The sequence below is a fragment of the Pogona vitticeps genome, chromosome 4, assembly GCF_051106095.1.
Source record: "Pogona vitticeps strain Pit_001003342236 chromosome 4, PviZW2.1, whole genome shotgun sequence".
Lineage (NCBI taxonomy): Eukaryota > Metazoa > Chordata > Lepidosauria > Squamata > Agamidae > Pogona > Pogona vitticeps.
In genome coordinates this window covers 179403832-179418460 of record NC_135786.1, presented here as the reverse complement: position 1 = coordinate 179418460, position 14629 = coordinate 179403832, and positions in this window count along the sequence as shown.

The window sequence follows — 14629 nt, the reverse complement described above, 5'->3', positions numbered from 1 at the left end:
TTCAAGGCTTGCTCTATTTATTTTTGGTTGTTTTTTTTTTAAGCCCCTGCACTTTCCAATGGGGCTTTCTGTGTGCTTTTTTTGGTATTTTTTTTTAAATGCTGGAACGGATTAATCCCATTCCCATGCATTTCAATGGGAAATGGTGCTTCGATTTATGAACATTTTCACTTACGAACATCTTCTGGGACAGATTAAGTTTGTAAGTCGAGGCACCACTGTATAGATGTCTTGAGGGAAACTCTGGTGTGGTCTGATTTCTCTGAGAGAAGCAGCTTCCAGGAGAATAGAGAAGCTATCTTTTTTTCTGGGGTTGGGGGCAAGCAGGAAAAGTTCCCTTGCGAATAGGAGAGCAGGCAGCCCAGTCCTGGGCCAGGGTTCCCTCTCCATGATACACTTACAGCAGAGAAATTGCAAGTATGTGTTGTATAATACAGTGGGTGAGGGGAGAAGGAAGGGGGAAGGATGAGCAGATTCTGTGGCACCCTTGAGTGGATTTCCCAGCAGGCACCCTTGAGTAGATTTCCCGGCACCCCAGGGAGCCATAGGGCACAGTTTGGGAAACACTGCCTTATAAGCACAAAATTTCAAATGCTGACTTAACTTTCTTCTTCCACTGGAAAGTGAAGATATATGCCTCTCTTTGCTCCTTGCAGTATTTTTTAATAAAGATTCTCCATCTATGTAAATAAGTACAGCAAAATCAGGTATATACTTGCATGTTACAGAATGCCTGCACTGTCACTAACTCCACTGGAGTTCAGCAGGACTTAGTCTTGAGTGAACTCACCTAGGATTGGATAGCATCTGGATTTTTTCCGTTCCATCTCTCTCCCTTTTAAAAAATAGCCACTGTGTGGGTATCGGTCAAGCTAGGGAGTTATCACACCCAGGGAGAGGTGTAATCCTTTAACACTTCCATCAGAGATCCCCAGCTGCTACTTGCCCAAGAACAGAAACTGAAATACATATGTATCAGTCTCTGTACCAGGTGGAGAGCGTGATTTGGCACAAGAAAGAAATCCTTGTGTGTTCCAGTCCCAATTTTATCTATAAATGTCTTTTTAAAAAAATGACTGAAGGTATTTGGAAGCACAAAGTAACCAAGCAGTTGAGACCTGCCAAGTGCATTATAGAGATATAGGCAGAATCCTGTGGGTGTCTGTGTAAAGTCTGAATTACTTGCTGCAATTAATTAATGAGGGTGCTAGGGTATATCTTTTGTTGTCCAGTTGGGCGCATGATCAGGCACACCACTGAGATGTGCCCTGCTCTCTCATCAGTTACTCACAATTAACTGTGTGGCAAGTGTAACTGCCATCACCCCTGACGAGGGTGGGGGGTGACTGGGTGTGTCTATAGGCTCCATGAACTCTAGACTCTTGTTGCTACTGGAACCTGTCTTTATTAGCATAGCGAAACAGATTAGAAAATTTGGTTGGACACCTTATTCCTCCTTCTCCAACTGTCCACAAGAGGCTCAGCTCAATTAATGTCACTTCCTCTAGTTGCACTCACTGGACCCAAAGTGTCTCCAGTCTGGGACTGGGGGTCTAGTTTGCAGCACTGGGCCCCAGCCAGCTGTTGCCCTTTTGGGAAGGACGATAATGCCAGGCTGAGGAAGGTCCCTGAAATACAGTAGCTGGTGCCGTCCCTAGAGGAACTGCCACAACTGCTTAGTGTGTTGCTCCTCTTGTCAGTTTCATTTTTGTGTTAGGATGGGGCTAATGGGTTGTGGCTCAGCCAAGCATCTGTGCTGTCATGATTGGGAGATAACTCAGCATCCTGTATCCCCAGGGAAGCAGACACATTTGCCCATCCAAGCAACAGTAGCTGCTCCTTACTAAGGGTGCAGAAAACGGGATGGGACTCCTCTAAGGTCTTAGCTCAATCCTCCAACTCAACATCTGCCAAGGGTGAGAAGTCCTCCTGCACTTCCCTTTCCTTTAAACCTGGCTCCTGCCATCTTGCCCAGCTCCAGCCCCACCCTCCAGATGTGGCTCACTCAACTTTGGACTCCCACTTGGGATCTTGCGCCTGCTTCCAGCACCCTCAGGCTGCTCTGCCATCAGGGTCTCTAGGATGCCCACTATGGTGTAGGCCTGAGGCATATGGCCTGCCAGGGCCAGCCAGAGTGTCTCCCTCACAGCATGTTGCATAAATCTTGTGCAAGCACCAAAAGGATTCTGATGTGCATTTTTTTAAAGCTCCTCTCCTTGTCTTCAGTAACAAATATGAAATCTAAATCTGTTACATTTGCTACTGATTCCTTGTATACCCTTCACAGCCAGGTGGACAAACTCTGGCTCTTCTGAGTATGTTGAGGTACAAGTCCGCACACACCCCTTGTCTCTTCCCATTGGCCATGCTGGAGTCTATAACATACCTGCATAAGGGGGCATCGTTTCCTCGTTTCTGCTTTACATGAACGTTTTCCCCTGGAAAGTCACATATGTATCACAGGAAGGATCTAGTTATCTTGGACACCAGAATGCAACAATTAGTAAAGAAGTGCACTACCATAGCACTGAGTATTTTTTTATGTCTGAAATGCTCAAACATTGTAACATAACTTTTATTTGTGTGTCTTTATAACAATATAAAGAGCTCCACAGGTCTCAAAAGCACAAGGGTTTCTTTTTAACAGTATCTTGGTTTACAATTTTCATACATAAAAGATACAAATTTACCCACTTTATGTGATTGCTTAGCTACAGATTGTGTACCATTACCTGTTAGCTATTAAACTGAGACTGTGATCAGAGAGCACTAAAGCTTTTATTTTTGTAAAGCTTGTGACATGGTCCTGTTCACCCTATTTTCTGGTGAATACATGACATGCAGAAGATACTAAGCCCAACCCTGCTCCATGCCTAGTCCATTTTTGATCAAACAACAGGGCTATTCTTTTTAAAGATTTGGGCTGGAGCAATTGGGACTGAATCACATATGCATGGAAGGGTCACTTTAACAGAAATCACACTTAGTGAAGCAACCCTTTCCAGCATGATCCAGTATAATCCTATATTGCTGTCTGATCACACACTTTCTCAGATCTGTAAAAGGCCGCTGTGAAATGACTGAATCCAAACACTTCTACCTCACAGGGGAATATAAAGAATAATATGTTATAGTAGAAGTCTGTAAATGCTGTTCACTATGGTTAAATAAATAGATCATGTTCCAAACACTTAGGGTGTATTTCATGAATTCTAATAAGGTTGCATTCTTCAGGAAACTGACTGGCAGAACGTTCAGGAAGTGCAGCTTTGTAAGATCTCTAACCAACTACAAGACAATAGTGATTACAGTCATTGGCTCAAAAGAATCTAACAACTGGACAGATTAATGGAGGGTTGATTAACTCAAAGGTACTACCTGTAACAAAAATATTTTTATTTTATTTAGAAATCTGTTCCTCTTGTTTTGTAAGCTTAGACCACATGATGTCTCATAAGTTGGTGTCCACTTACTCTTGCTTAGCAAGCTGTAGCAAAGTGCCATTGGCCAGAATTCCATAACTCCAATAGCAGCAAACTGCCACCAGTTTAAAAGAGATCTCCTGTTTTTCTTGTTACCCAGCAAGTCATGTGATTTGGCACTCAACAAGAAAAGCAAACAACTACTAGCAAAGTACTGCTGGAGTTTATGCTGGTGTTGGCAGGCATAAGTAACAGGATTTCAACCAAGGCAAAAGCAGGTGATATATTTATTGGACAACGATAAAACTAAACAAACATGTAGCTTGAACAAACATATAGACAGTGCTGCTCCTGTCCTCTGAAGATGCCGGCCACAGAGACTGGCGAAACGTTAGGAAAAACAACTTCAGAACATGGCCAAAGAGCCTGAAAAACCCACAACAACCATATAGCTTTTAATCTACATTAGTCTTCCTCAGGCTGTGCACCAATATTTTGTGGACAGTGCAGAAATAGAATGTATGTGAAAGTCTCAAACATTCTTGGAAGATGACTGTGCCAGATCTGCTCCTTAAATGCGACTTTAAAAATTCAGGCTGCAAACACTGTTGGGGGTGTGGATCACCCCTGGTAGCCATTGGCTGGATTTCCCATCCCAACCTCTCAAACAAAGGACTGCCAAAATAGTCTCAAATAATAATTTCAGCCAGTAGGTATTTTATTTACATTCACAAGTACATTCTTGAATTCCATAATATTGGCCAAGTTAAAATAAAAAATACCTGGTACCTACACTTCTCAGTTATAGCAGTAAGCCCACCTCAGTGCAAAAATTGGGCAGATGAATTTTTAAAATAGTTTAACCTGTATGACTGACAATGGTTGTGGCATTTTATCAGTAAGCCTACTTAACTCAATAGAACTTATTCCATAGGAAAAGTGGCAGTTACATTCAGCTAGAGATGGGCATGAACCACCAGTTCAGCAGTTCATGCTGGTTCATTTACTGGCCGAACAGGTATTCGGCACTTTCCAGCCCTGCCTCCTCCAGTTGGTGCCCATTCAGAGGCAGGGCCCAGAGTAGGCAGGGCAGGAAAGCCAGAGTGCTGCCTCTGAATGAGCCAGTACTTGTCTCAAATCATAATGGCCAGCATGGTACTAGTTATGCCCACAGTGGAATTTTGGTGACATGAATCTCTGCCATGTATTGCTGAAGTTAGGAAGTCGATGTAGGCATTTGCTGTTCCACACCAATCCTGTGACTTAATTACACAGCAAATACCTGTGCTAATTCCTTAACATGGTAATTCACAAGTGATTTAACTCAGTGGAATTATGTCAGTGTAACTTCTCAGTTGAATTCTGGTTGTTGTGATTTAAATGGGTCTGTTTCAGCAAAAAATCATATGTAATTGGATCCCACTCAGAACTGGATGAGCTGTTTACAAGTATGCTGAAAGCACTGAACACAGCTGAGTTTCTTTTACTTTCATAGGGCTATTGTCTACTATGCCATGTTCTTCATTTATGATTATCTGCTCCTTTCAGGATTTAATTTCTGAATTCATGTACAGAGTTTCAGCCTGAGTAGAATCCAAAGCCTTTCATATATTCAGCTTTTGTTCTGTTTGTAAGGGGAGATACTGTACATACATATATCTGGGGCTCCCTTATCAGATGTTTGCTGTTGAAAAGAAAACTGGGAAGTCCTTATATGTGATGTGCATTTGGACCTGGAGCACAGCCATTCAGCCCTGTATCGCTGAATGATGAGACCACCGAACTCCACTTGGCTATGCCAAGCTGAAGGTAAAACAGGTTCCTCACAGTTACAGCAGCACTGATCAGATGGGAACAGTTCATATCACTAACTGTCCACCCTAAATAAGTGTTTAAGAAGACAAAAGAGAATGTACATCTGTTATGTGTAGCACTTTTTTGAAAAAAGTCAAAAGCCTAAGTATGATAGTGGTGGGAGAGTCAGGAAAACAACAGAATCAGGTTTCTCTTTGCCAGCCAGTATATCTTTCAGAGGCATTGTAAAATTGAAGGTGGGGGCAGCTGGGCTTTAGCTGTTAAAAAAAAATAAGTCACTGTAATCCCTGATCTTATATGTAAATTTGTATCCACCCTCTTGTGTTTAAAGGGGATTTTATAAAAAAAATGTTTTGATTGCTGTCATTGTTCATATGTCCTAGTAAGTAAAGTCAAGGTAATGTATTGTAACAGCACACTTGTACATGTTGTTTGTTTGTATAATATGGCAAACTCCTGCAGACCAATCTGTCCTGTACAGAAAGCAGCTAATTGATTCCTCAGTATAAGAGGTTTGCTAAAACAGGTAACTTACTTTATATACTAGCATAATGGAATTGTAGAATTGGTGCTACTGGGAGAGGGTCAATGTCAGCTAAATAATTCAGCATTCCTTGACTCATTCCTAATTGTGGATAAAGCATCTGCACAACTTGTTGGGACTATGAGAAAATTCACTGTTATATTGCTCCCCAACCTTTCCAGTGAATCCTTTTTTATGAGTCTGTTACTCATAAAACTTCTATTAAACATTTTATTTAACACTCTGTGTCAGTTGCTTTTAAGTAAAAATTAGATTTTTCATACAGAAAAGGGAGATCAGTAATTTAAAATAGTCATGTTTATATCAGCTTTGGTTTAACCACTGTCATATTATCAGGATTTTGCTAGCAGTCAGATGAAATCACTGATATACTGATGTTTTCTTCTGTCTCTCTCTTTTAAATTAAATCTGTTTGGTGTGTTTATAAAAGAACTCTATGACCAGAGTCTTCCTATATAGATAGATAAAGCAAATAATGAGCAACTTATAAAGGAAAATGTATAGCAATTCCTTTAAAGCCAAGAGTTGAACATTTATAAAAAACATTAAAGTACTTCCCAAGGTTGTTATCATTTGTAGCTAGACCAATTCAGAGGCTAAGAGACCATGCATAGGCCAGAATCAAGTTGCCAATTTATACTGGCATAAGTCAAGGACAGACGTAATGGCAGAAAATTACCACTTATTAAAGAGGAGCTGATTGTGTTCTGGATGGACAGCCAGGAACACAGTCATTATGTTAATTAGTAGCAATTTGTTGCTGTGACATACGCACTTTGACTTATGCATGTTTAAATCTGCAGCTGAACTCAGGATACAAACGATTAAATTACAAGGTACAAGTTTGCTTCTTGATCAGATTTAGAGGTACCGCATTTTTCCATGTATAAAATGACACTTTTTCCTTAAATAATTAGAGAAAAAGTTGATGATTGTTTTATACATGGAAGGCAGCCGCTTTTCCCTGCTAAGCAGGGCTTAGCAAAAAGGAAGGGAAGGCTCTCTTTGGGTAAAGCAGCTATGAAAGGGCTGCACGATCGCAGCCCTTTCATCCTGAAGCCCTTTCATGGCTATTTTACCCACTTCCTAAGTCCCGGCTTTTAAAAAGGTTAGGATCAAACAAGCTCAACACAAAACTGCTGGCAAGGTAGCTTAAATACATACCCAAGCATCACACTGCTGAGAATAGTGACAACCTCAATTCAAAATCATTTAGAAGCTAAGCCACAAACATAATTATTGGTAGAAAAAGTCTAGGCCTTTCTGCTATGAAAACATTAAAGTGTCATTAAAGCACTCCTGCATCTTAATCCTTAGTACCTTCTTTTCCAAGGGCATCACTTCATATCACATGACAAGAGATTCTGTCACTAGTGCATAAGGTCTTCTGCCTCTGTATTGACATAGTCTTCTCATACACTTTGACCCAGTTAAGTGCTACAGAATGTGTCGGGTGTTCTTATAACAGCCACTCCGATGTGTTACTACTGCTGACCCAGTGCTACTTCAGGTCTACTACTGCCTATCTGTACACTTGCAAATGTTCATAATTCAGGCAGATCTCTGTATGTCTCACCCCAAAGACTCAGAACCTTCTGCATAGCTTCCTGCTACTCAGAAGCACCAAAACTACTTCCTTCAGAACCGTGCTGTCTTTAGTCAGATATGATATTTTGCCCGTCTCCAAATCCAGGAGAGTAGGCTCGCGGCCGTCATACTACACAGAGCTTTGGAGTCACACAAAACAGTGGGAATCCCACAATGCTTCTCATGGGTACTGTGACAACCCCAGACCTACTGGAGTATGCCACCATGTACTTATGCTGCCACCAACCATTCCCTGTAAGGAGTCACACAGACCAGGAATGGATTTTAATAAATAAAAGAACAAGGTTTATTGAGACAACAAACAGGATAAATAAAAATCAGGTAAATAGGATAATGTAACGTGGCATAGCCCCAATCACACACATATAACAGCTTGGTTCCCACTGAACCCTTTAAGGTAATGCACAGACCCTGAACCTATCAGTTCTGGCTACCTAAATAGAAACCTGAACCTATCAGGTATGTACTAACTGACACACAGTTGTACCCAGTCTGACACACAGACTCCCACTCCTCTCTCTCCACACAAGCTCCAAATATATATACAGTACAGCTCCTCCCCCCTGATGTCCCGCCTTCTACTCCCATAGGATGGAACTTTCCCTCCAAACCCATGACAGACAGGTACCATCAGTGCTGTATGTGACACCTCCCCTCTTTATAAGTTGTTTTGCAGGGGAAAAGCTAAAGTGCTTTTCTCCAAAAAACAACCAGGATCAAAACACAAAACAGTTATACAATATAATACAATACCATACTTACTCACTCTAGGTCAAACATCTCAATTATGCATTTAAACGTTAATATTTGCAATACATTAAGTTACCTTTATTAATACAAACCAAGCCTGTTCACTAAACAGGTACATTTAACTTTTGGTCACCAAAATATACATAGTCCATGGTTTCTTCGCCGTCTTCATTCGTCGGGTCTTCTTGACAAGGCGTCAGCAACACAGTCCATTGACCCTCTGACCACCTTCACTTCAAAGTCATAATCTTGCAGGTTTAAAGCCCACCTCATAAGTTTACTATTATGGGTTTTCATTGTCTTTAACCACTGCAGTGGTGAGTGGTCAGTGCACAGAACAAAATGTCTTCCCCAGATGTAAGGTTTGGCCTTCTGAATCGCGTATACTATGGCCAGGCACTCCTTTTCCATGGTTGCCAAATGTCTCTCACCTTTCTGGAGTTTCCTACTCAGGTAGGACACTGGATGCTGGTCACCATTTTCATCCTCCTGGCAAAGAACTGCTCCTACCCCGCTGTTAGACGCATCGGTGTAGATGATGAACTCCCGGTCGAAGTCGGGAGCACGCAGCACTGGATAATGGACGAGCGCCTCCTTCAACCTCTGGAACGCCTCCTCACAGTCGCTGGTCCACGGGATGCGGTCATCAGTCTTCTTCCGCGTCAGATCGGTCAGCGGAGTCGCCATCTCGCTAAACCTCGGGATGAACTTTCTGTAGTAGCCCACCAACCCAAGAAATGATTTGACTTTTTTCTTGGTGTTGGGTCTGGGCCAATCACGAACGGCTTCTATCTTGGCCTCTAGGGGTTTGATCCCTCCTCTCACTATCCCCGGCTTAATTGAAAAACCCTTATGATATTTCGTGAGCAGCACTTTTAGTTCTTGCTGCTGGTCATGGGTGAGTGCAGGACTGATCTTCACCTCATCTGGGTTGTATTTCACTTCCCCTCTACCCTCCCAGAAAGGTAATTCAGCTTCCTCACTCTCAGCTGCTTTTATGGCAAATAAAACCCTCTGTTCCCCTCTGTAGTAGGGTTTCAGGGCATTCACATGTACCACCCTTCGTGTTTGGTATTCCTCCTGTTCTATAAGGTAGTTCAGATCTGACATCTTGGAAATGACCCTGTATGGTCCTGCCCATTTGAGCTGCAGTTTGTTCTCTTTGCAGGGCCTAAGCCAAAGCACTTCCTCCCCTGGGTTAAAGTGCCTCTCCCTGGCTTTCTGGTCATACCAGGTTTTCTGTCTGACCTTCTGAGCTTGCAGGTTTTCTGCTGCTAGCTCTAGGTTTCTCTTCAGGTCATTCACTAAAGTGTCTATGTACGTCACAACATCTTGTGGGTCATCCTGGGTGATCTGCTCCCAATTTTGTTTGATTAAATCAAGTGGACCTCTTACTTTTCTCCCAAACAAAAGTTCAAACGGACTGAACCCAGTACTGGCTTGGGGCACTGATCGATAAGCAAACAAAAGGGATTGCAGCTTCTGGTCCCAATTGTTTGGATTCTCTGCCAAGTAAGCCCTAATCATGCGCATCAGAGTCCCATTGAACTTCTCCATTAACCCATTACTTTCGGGGTGATAGGCAGTGGTTTCCTTGTGTTTAATTCCACAGATTTGCCATAACCATTTCATGAGCTTTGATGTAAACGATGTGCCCAAATCTGTGATTATTTCTGAGGCAAATCCCATCCTGGACATATACCCCACCAAGGCATCTGCCACTGTGTTAGTTTCGATGTTAGTCAAGGGAATGGCTTCGGGGTACCTCGTGGCATGGTCCACAATGGTGAGAATGAACCGGTTCCCCCTCTTTGTGGCCTTGGGCAAAGGTCCCACAATATCCACTCCTATACACTTGAACGGGGTGTCAATCACAGGCAAAGGGCACAACTTCGCTTTGGTCCTGTCACGGTTATTCCCCTGCCTCTGACACACATCACATTGTTTACAGAACTCCTTGATCTGCTTCCCTATTTCCGGCCAGTAAAAATTTTGTGTGATTCTCTGCTGTGTTTTGTTCACCCCCCAGTGCGCAGCAAACATGTCAGAGTGCCCCCTTTGTAAGATCATGGGGCGATACTTTTCAGGTACCACTAGCTGACTTCTGATCCCATCTCCCCCTTTTGAGATATTCATCAGGGTCTCTCTATATAAAATTCCCTTTTCCTCGCGAAATCTCGCTGGGGTTTCAGGTGTTAGCTGGGTGTCTGTCACCTTTTCAAAACACTTTCGGAGAGTGGCGTCTGCCTTTTGCTCTTGGCCAAATTTGCTGTCCGTGGCTAAGGTTTCTGCCACGGCTTCGGGACTACCCTCATCTGCTTCCACCTCGGGCTCTTCAGTACCCCCCTGAACTGTCCCCGTGGTAGCTTGTGAGCGTGTAATCACTAGCACCCGTTTCACATGTTCAGCCAGGTCATTTCCCACGAGCACGGCTGCTGGCAGAGTAGATGAAATCGCTAGCCGCCAAACTCCCCTCCAGCCTTGAAAGCTCACAGGTACCTCAGCTACTGGCAGTGAGATCTCCTGCCCCTCAATCCCTGCCACCTTCAAGCTCTCATTTGGGATTATATACTCCCTAGGAATAATGTCTGGATGGCACAGGGTCACCTGGGAACAAGTATCCCTTAGCCCCCTATACTGATGGTCAAGTATTCCTACGTCCACCCCTGCGGTCTCAAACAATTGCGAATCTGTCCTCACTAGTAAGCAGCGCTTGACCTCCACAAGAGGACCATTTTCCTCAGCCTGATCAGCAGATGTAACAGGTCCAGAGTGAGTCGCCATGGCAACAGGCTCCCTCAGTGGCAAGGAGCTTTGCTCTGTCTGGACACAGAACACAGCTTTTGGCTTGGTTCCACTCGAATCACGAGGCAAATTTCCCTTTAGCTGCTTTAATTTCTCACACTCTGAGATTAGATGGCCCTTTCCTTGACAGAAATAACATTTTCTGCTGTACTTGGAGTCTTTCTCATCTGGTTTTGGTTTTCCCTCCAAAACCTGAGGTCTTGGTGGTTTCATGTCTGAGGGCTTCCCTTCAACATGGGCCCCTCCCCCTTGCTGGTTTTTCCCTGGTCCCTGAGAGTACCTGCTGTAGGTTTCTTTGGGCTTACCCACAGATTTCCCCTCAGCACCTAAGGGCTTCCTTATTTGGGAAATAAAATCTGCGATCTCTGCCGCTTCTGTCACCGATTTAGGTTTCCTCTCCCTCACATGGAACTTTAGTTCTCCATGCAGGACTGAATAAAATTGTTCCAGCGCTATCAGGTCTTTGAGCTGCTGGAAGGTCTCTGTCCCCTCCTGAGACAGCCATTTCTCTAGCAACCTCACCAGTTGGGCCCCCACTTGGGTAAAAGTCTGCTCTGGTTTTTTTGTGAGTGACCTGAATCTTTGCCTCAGCTGTTCCGCATTTATCCCATGTTGGGCAAACACCAGTTTTTTAAACTCAGCGAAGTCCTTCAGCAGTTCCACTGGCATCTCTGCATAGACTTCTGCCAGGCTGCCACTGATTAACGATCGCATAATGGTCATCTTCTCAGTTTCCCTTACTGAGAAGTCCACAAACGCTCTTTCCACGAGGGAAAAGAACACCTCAGGGCAATCTCCCTTGTGGTACACAGGGAATTTCTTCAGGTCAGTTTTAGACAGGCTGCCTTCCCCATTCCCTGGGTTCCCCTCATTATTATTGTTATTCCTATTTCCACTCATCATCTCCAGCTTCTTCAGCTCAAACACCATTTTTTCTAACTCAAATTGTCTTTGTTTCTCCCTTTCCCTTTCCTGTTTCTCTTCCCTTTCAAACACCATTCTTTCTCTCTCCAATCTTTCTTCTTTTTCCATTCTCTCTCTCTCTATTGCAAATTGTCTCTGTTTCTCTCTTTCCCTTTCCTCCATCTCCCTCACCCTCAGCTCATGCTGTTGGGCTAGGAGCATTCTTCTGAGTTCTGAGGTCAGTTCTCCCGTGCTCTCATCCTGCACTGAGCCAAATTCCTCCTCAGAACCTTGTTCTCCCTGTGGTTCTCTCCCTTCCCCCATTTCTGCCATCTGGCTTCGAGTCAAGGGCATAATCCCCCCAGAACAGGCTGCCTTCAAAAGTCAAGCCTCAGAATAAAACGACGACTTTTTTCCTTTTGCCTCAGAAACAGCCTTCTATAGACTGCTGCTGTCCCTCCAGCACCAACTTGCTACTGTTGCCAGGCAGAATCCACCCCCTCTGCTAGGCCTCTCAGCAGACAGGCTAGATCACTGTTACCTCACGCAGCTTTGCCTCAGCCCCTTTTCCGCCAAAACAGGTTGCCTCAGAGCTCCCTAATCTAGTCCCCCCCAATCTGAGTGTGCACGTTCTTCCACTAGCTTACCTCCCCGTGAGGTAAGCCTAGAAGATTACCTACGCGCCCTCAGATTGTCCCTGACTAGACCCCCCTTGCTCTGGGCACACTTGCCAAGGCTTTGCTGGACCACTGGACAACTGGACCAGTCGTATCCCACACGCTGGACACCAATCAATGTGACAACCCCAGACCTACTGGAGTATGCCACCATGTACTTATGCTGCCACCAACCATTCCCTGTAAGGAGTCACACAGACCAGGAATGGATTTTAATAAATAAAAGAACAAGGTTTATTGAGACAACAAACAGGATAAATAAAAGAATCAGGTAAATAGGATAATGTAACGTGGCATAGCCCCAATCACACACATATAACAGCTTGGTTCCCACTGAACCCTTTAAGGTAATGCACAGACCCTGAACCTATCAGTTCTGGCTACCTAAATAGAAACCTGAACCTATCAGGTATGTACTAACTGACACACAGTTGTACTCAGTCTGACACACAGACTCCCACTCCTCTCTCTCCACACAAGCTCCAAATATATATACAGTACAGCTCCTCCCCCCTGATGTCCCGCCTTCTACTCCCATAGGATGGAACTTTCCCTCCAAACCCATGACAGACAGGTACCATCAGTGCTGTATGTGACAGGTACCAAATCGCAGCAGGAGATTCTAATCAAGTTTGTCATTTCACACATGGGCAAACAATAATGAAATCAAACTGTACAGTATCTAGATTTTTGTAACCTTGACTGGCATTTCTGGATGCCTATATATAGTCGCCAAAAATAACTTTATGCAAAAGCCAACACACATTCTACTGTTCCCACATTCAAAAGGAAAAGGGTTTCCTAAAGCTTCCCACTGCTCAAAGAAGCAAGAATCTAAAACAACAGACTGAGCCACCTACAATTTTTTCTAGAGCAGCCTCCCTTAATCGGGTGCTTTGTAGTTCCATTGAGTTACAACTGCTGGGAAATGATGGAGGTTATAATCTAATATATCTGGAAGGCATAAAGTTGGAGAAGGCTGTGCTAGGGCATGGGTAGGCAACTTGTGACCTGTCATGTTGCTGTACTACAACTCCCATAGCCCCTTGTCATTAGCTGTGCTGGTTAAAGTTAATGGGAGTTGCAACCTAACAGGATGAACAACCCCAAGGTGGCACCCCTATGCTAGGGAGTCCATGGATCTGGAAAACCCTACCAACCATTTAAAGGGATTTTCTGCTAATGTTCTTTTGATCTGATTGGTGCTTTTGTTGAATTGGTCACTTTGGAGGCAGTTGAAAGTACAGTAGTTCATCTCACCAAAACACCTTCTCTTGCTCAGCAAAAACAAAGCTGCTCCTTCATATAAAGGTAAAGGTTCCCCTTGACATTTAGTCCAGTCATGTCCAACTCTAGAGCGTGGTGCGCATCCCCGTTTCCAAGCCATAGAGCCAGCATTTGTCTGTAGACAGTTTCCATGGTCACATGGCCAGCACGACTAGACACGGAACGCCATTACCCTCCCACCATAGTGGTACCTATTTATCTACTTGCATTTTTACATGCTTTCGAACTGCTAGGTTGGCAGAAGCTAGGACAAGCGACGGGAGCTCACTCCATCGCGTGGATTCGATCTTACGACTGCTGGTCTTCCAACCCTGCAGCACAGAGGTTTCTGTGGTTTAACCCACAGCGCCACCACATCCTTCTAGTTCCTTCATATACATATGAGCTAACAGCAGTGAAGACAGAGGTGAAGTAGGTGAAGCACATGGAGGCAAATTTGTGCTAAGTACAACCAAAGTATTGGAGTATTATTCCAAAACTTCATTCTGTGGTTCTGCAACTTTCAAGATTGTCCAACACAATTTTTCTAAAAGATTCACAGCATGCTGTGATTTAAATTGGAGAGAGAGGGGGATAAATAAAACCCTTGGTAGCATATTGTCACAGCTTTCCAAGGGATGCTGAAGATAAGGTTTCTTATTCTTTAATAAGAATAAGATGATGGAGCCCCATTATTAATGGCATCCAGAATGCCAGCTAGTCTATTTCTACTCAAAGGCTTTCAATGAATCGTTGAAGACCTGGACTTGTCCTTGTCCAAGGCCACTGATTCACATATGTACTTGACCTTTGCCCTTTATGGCTTATTATATCTAACT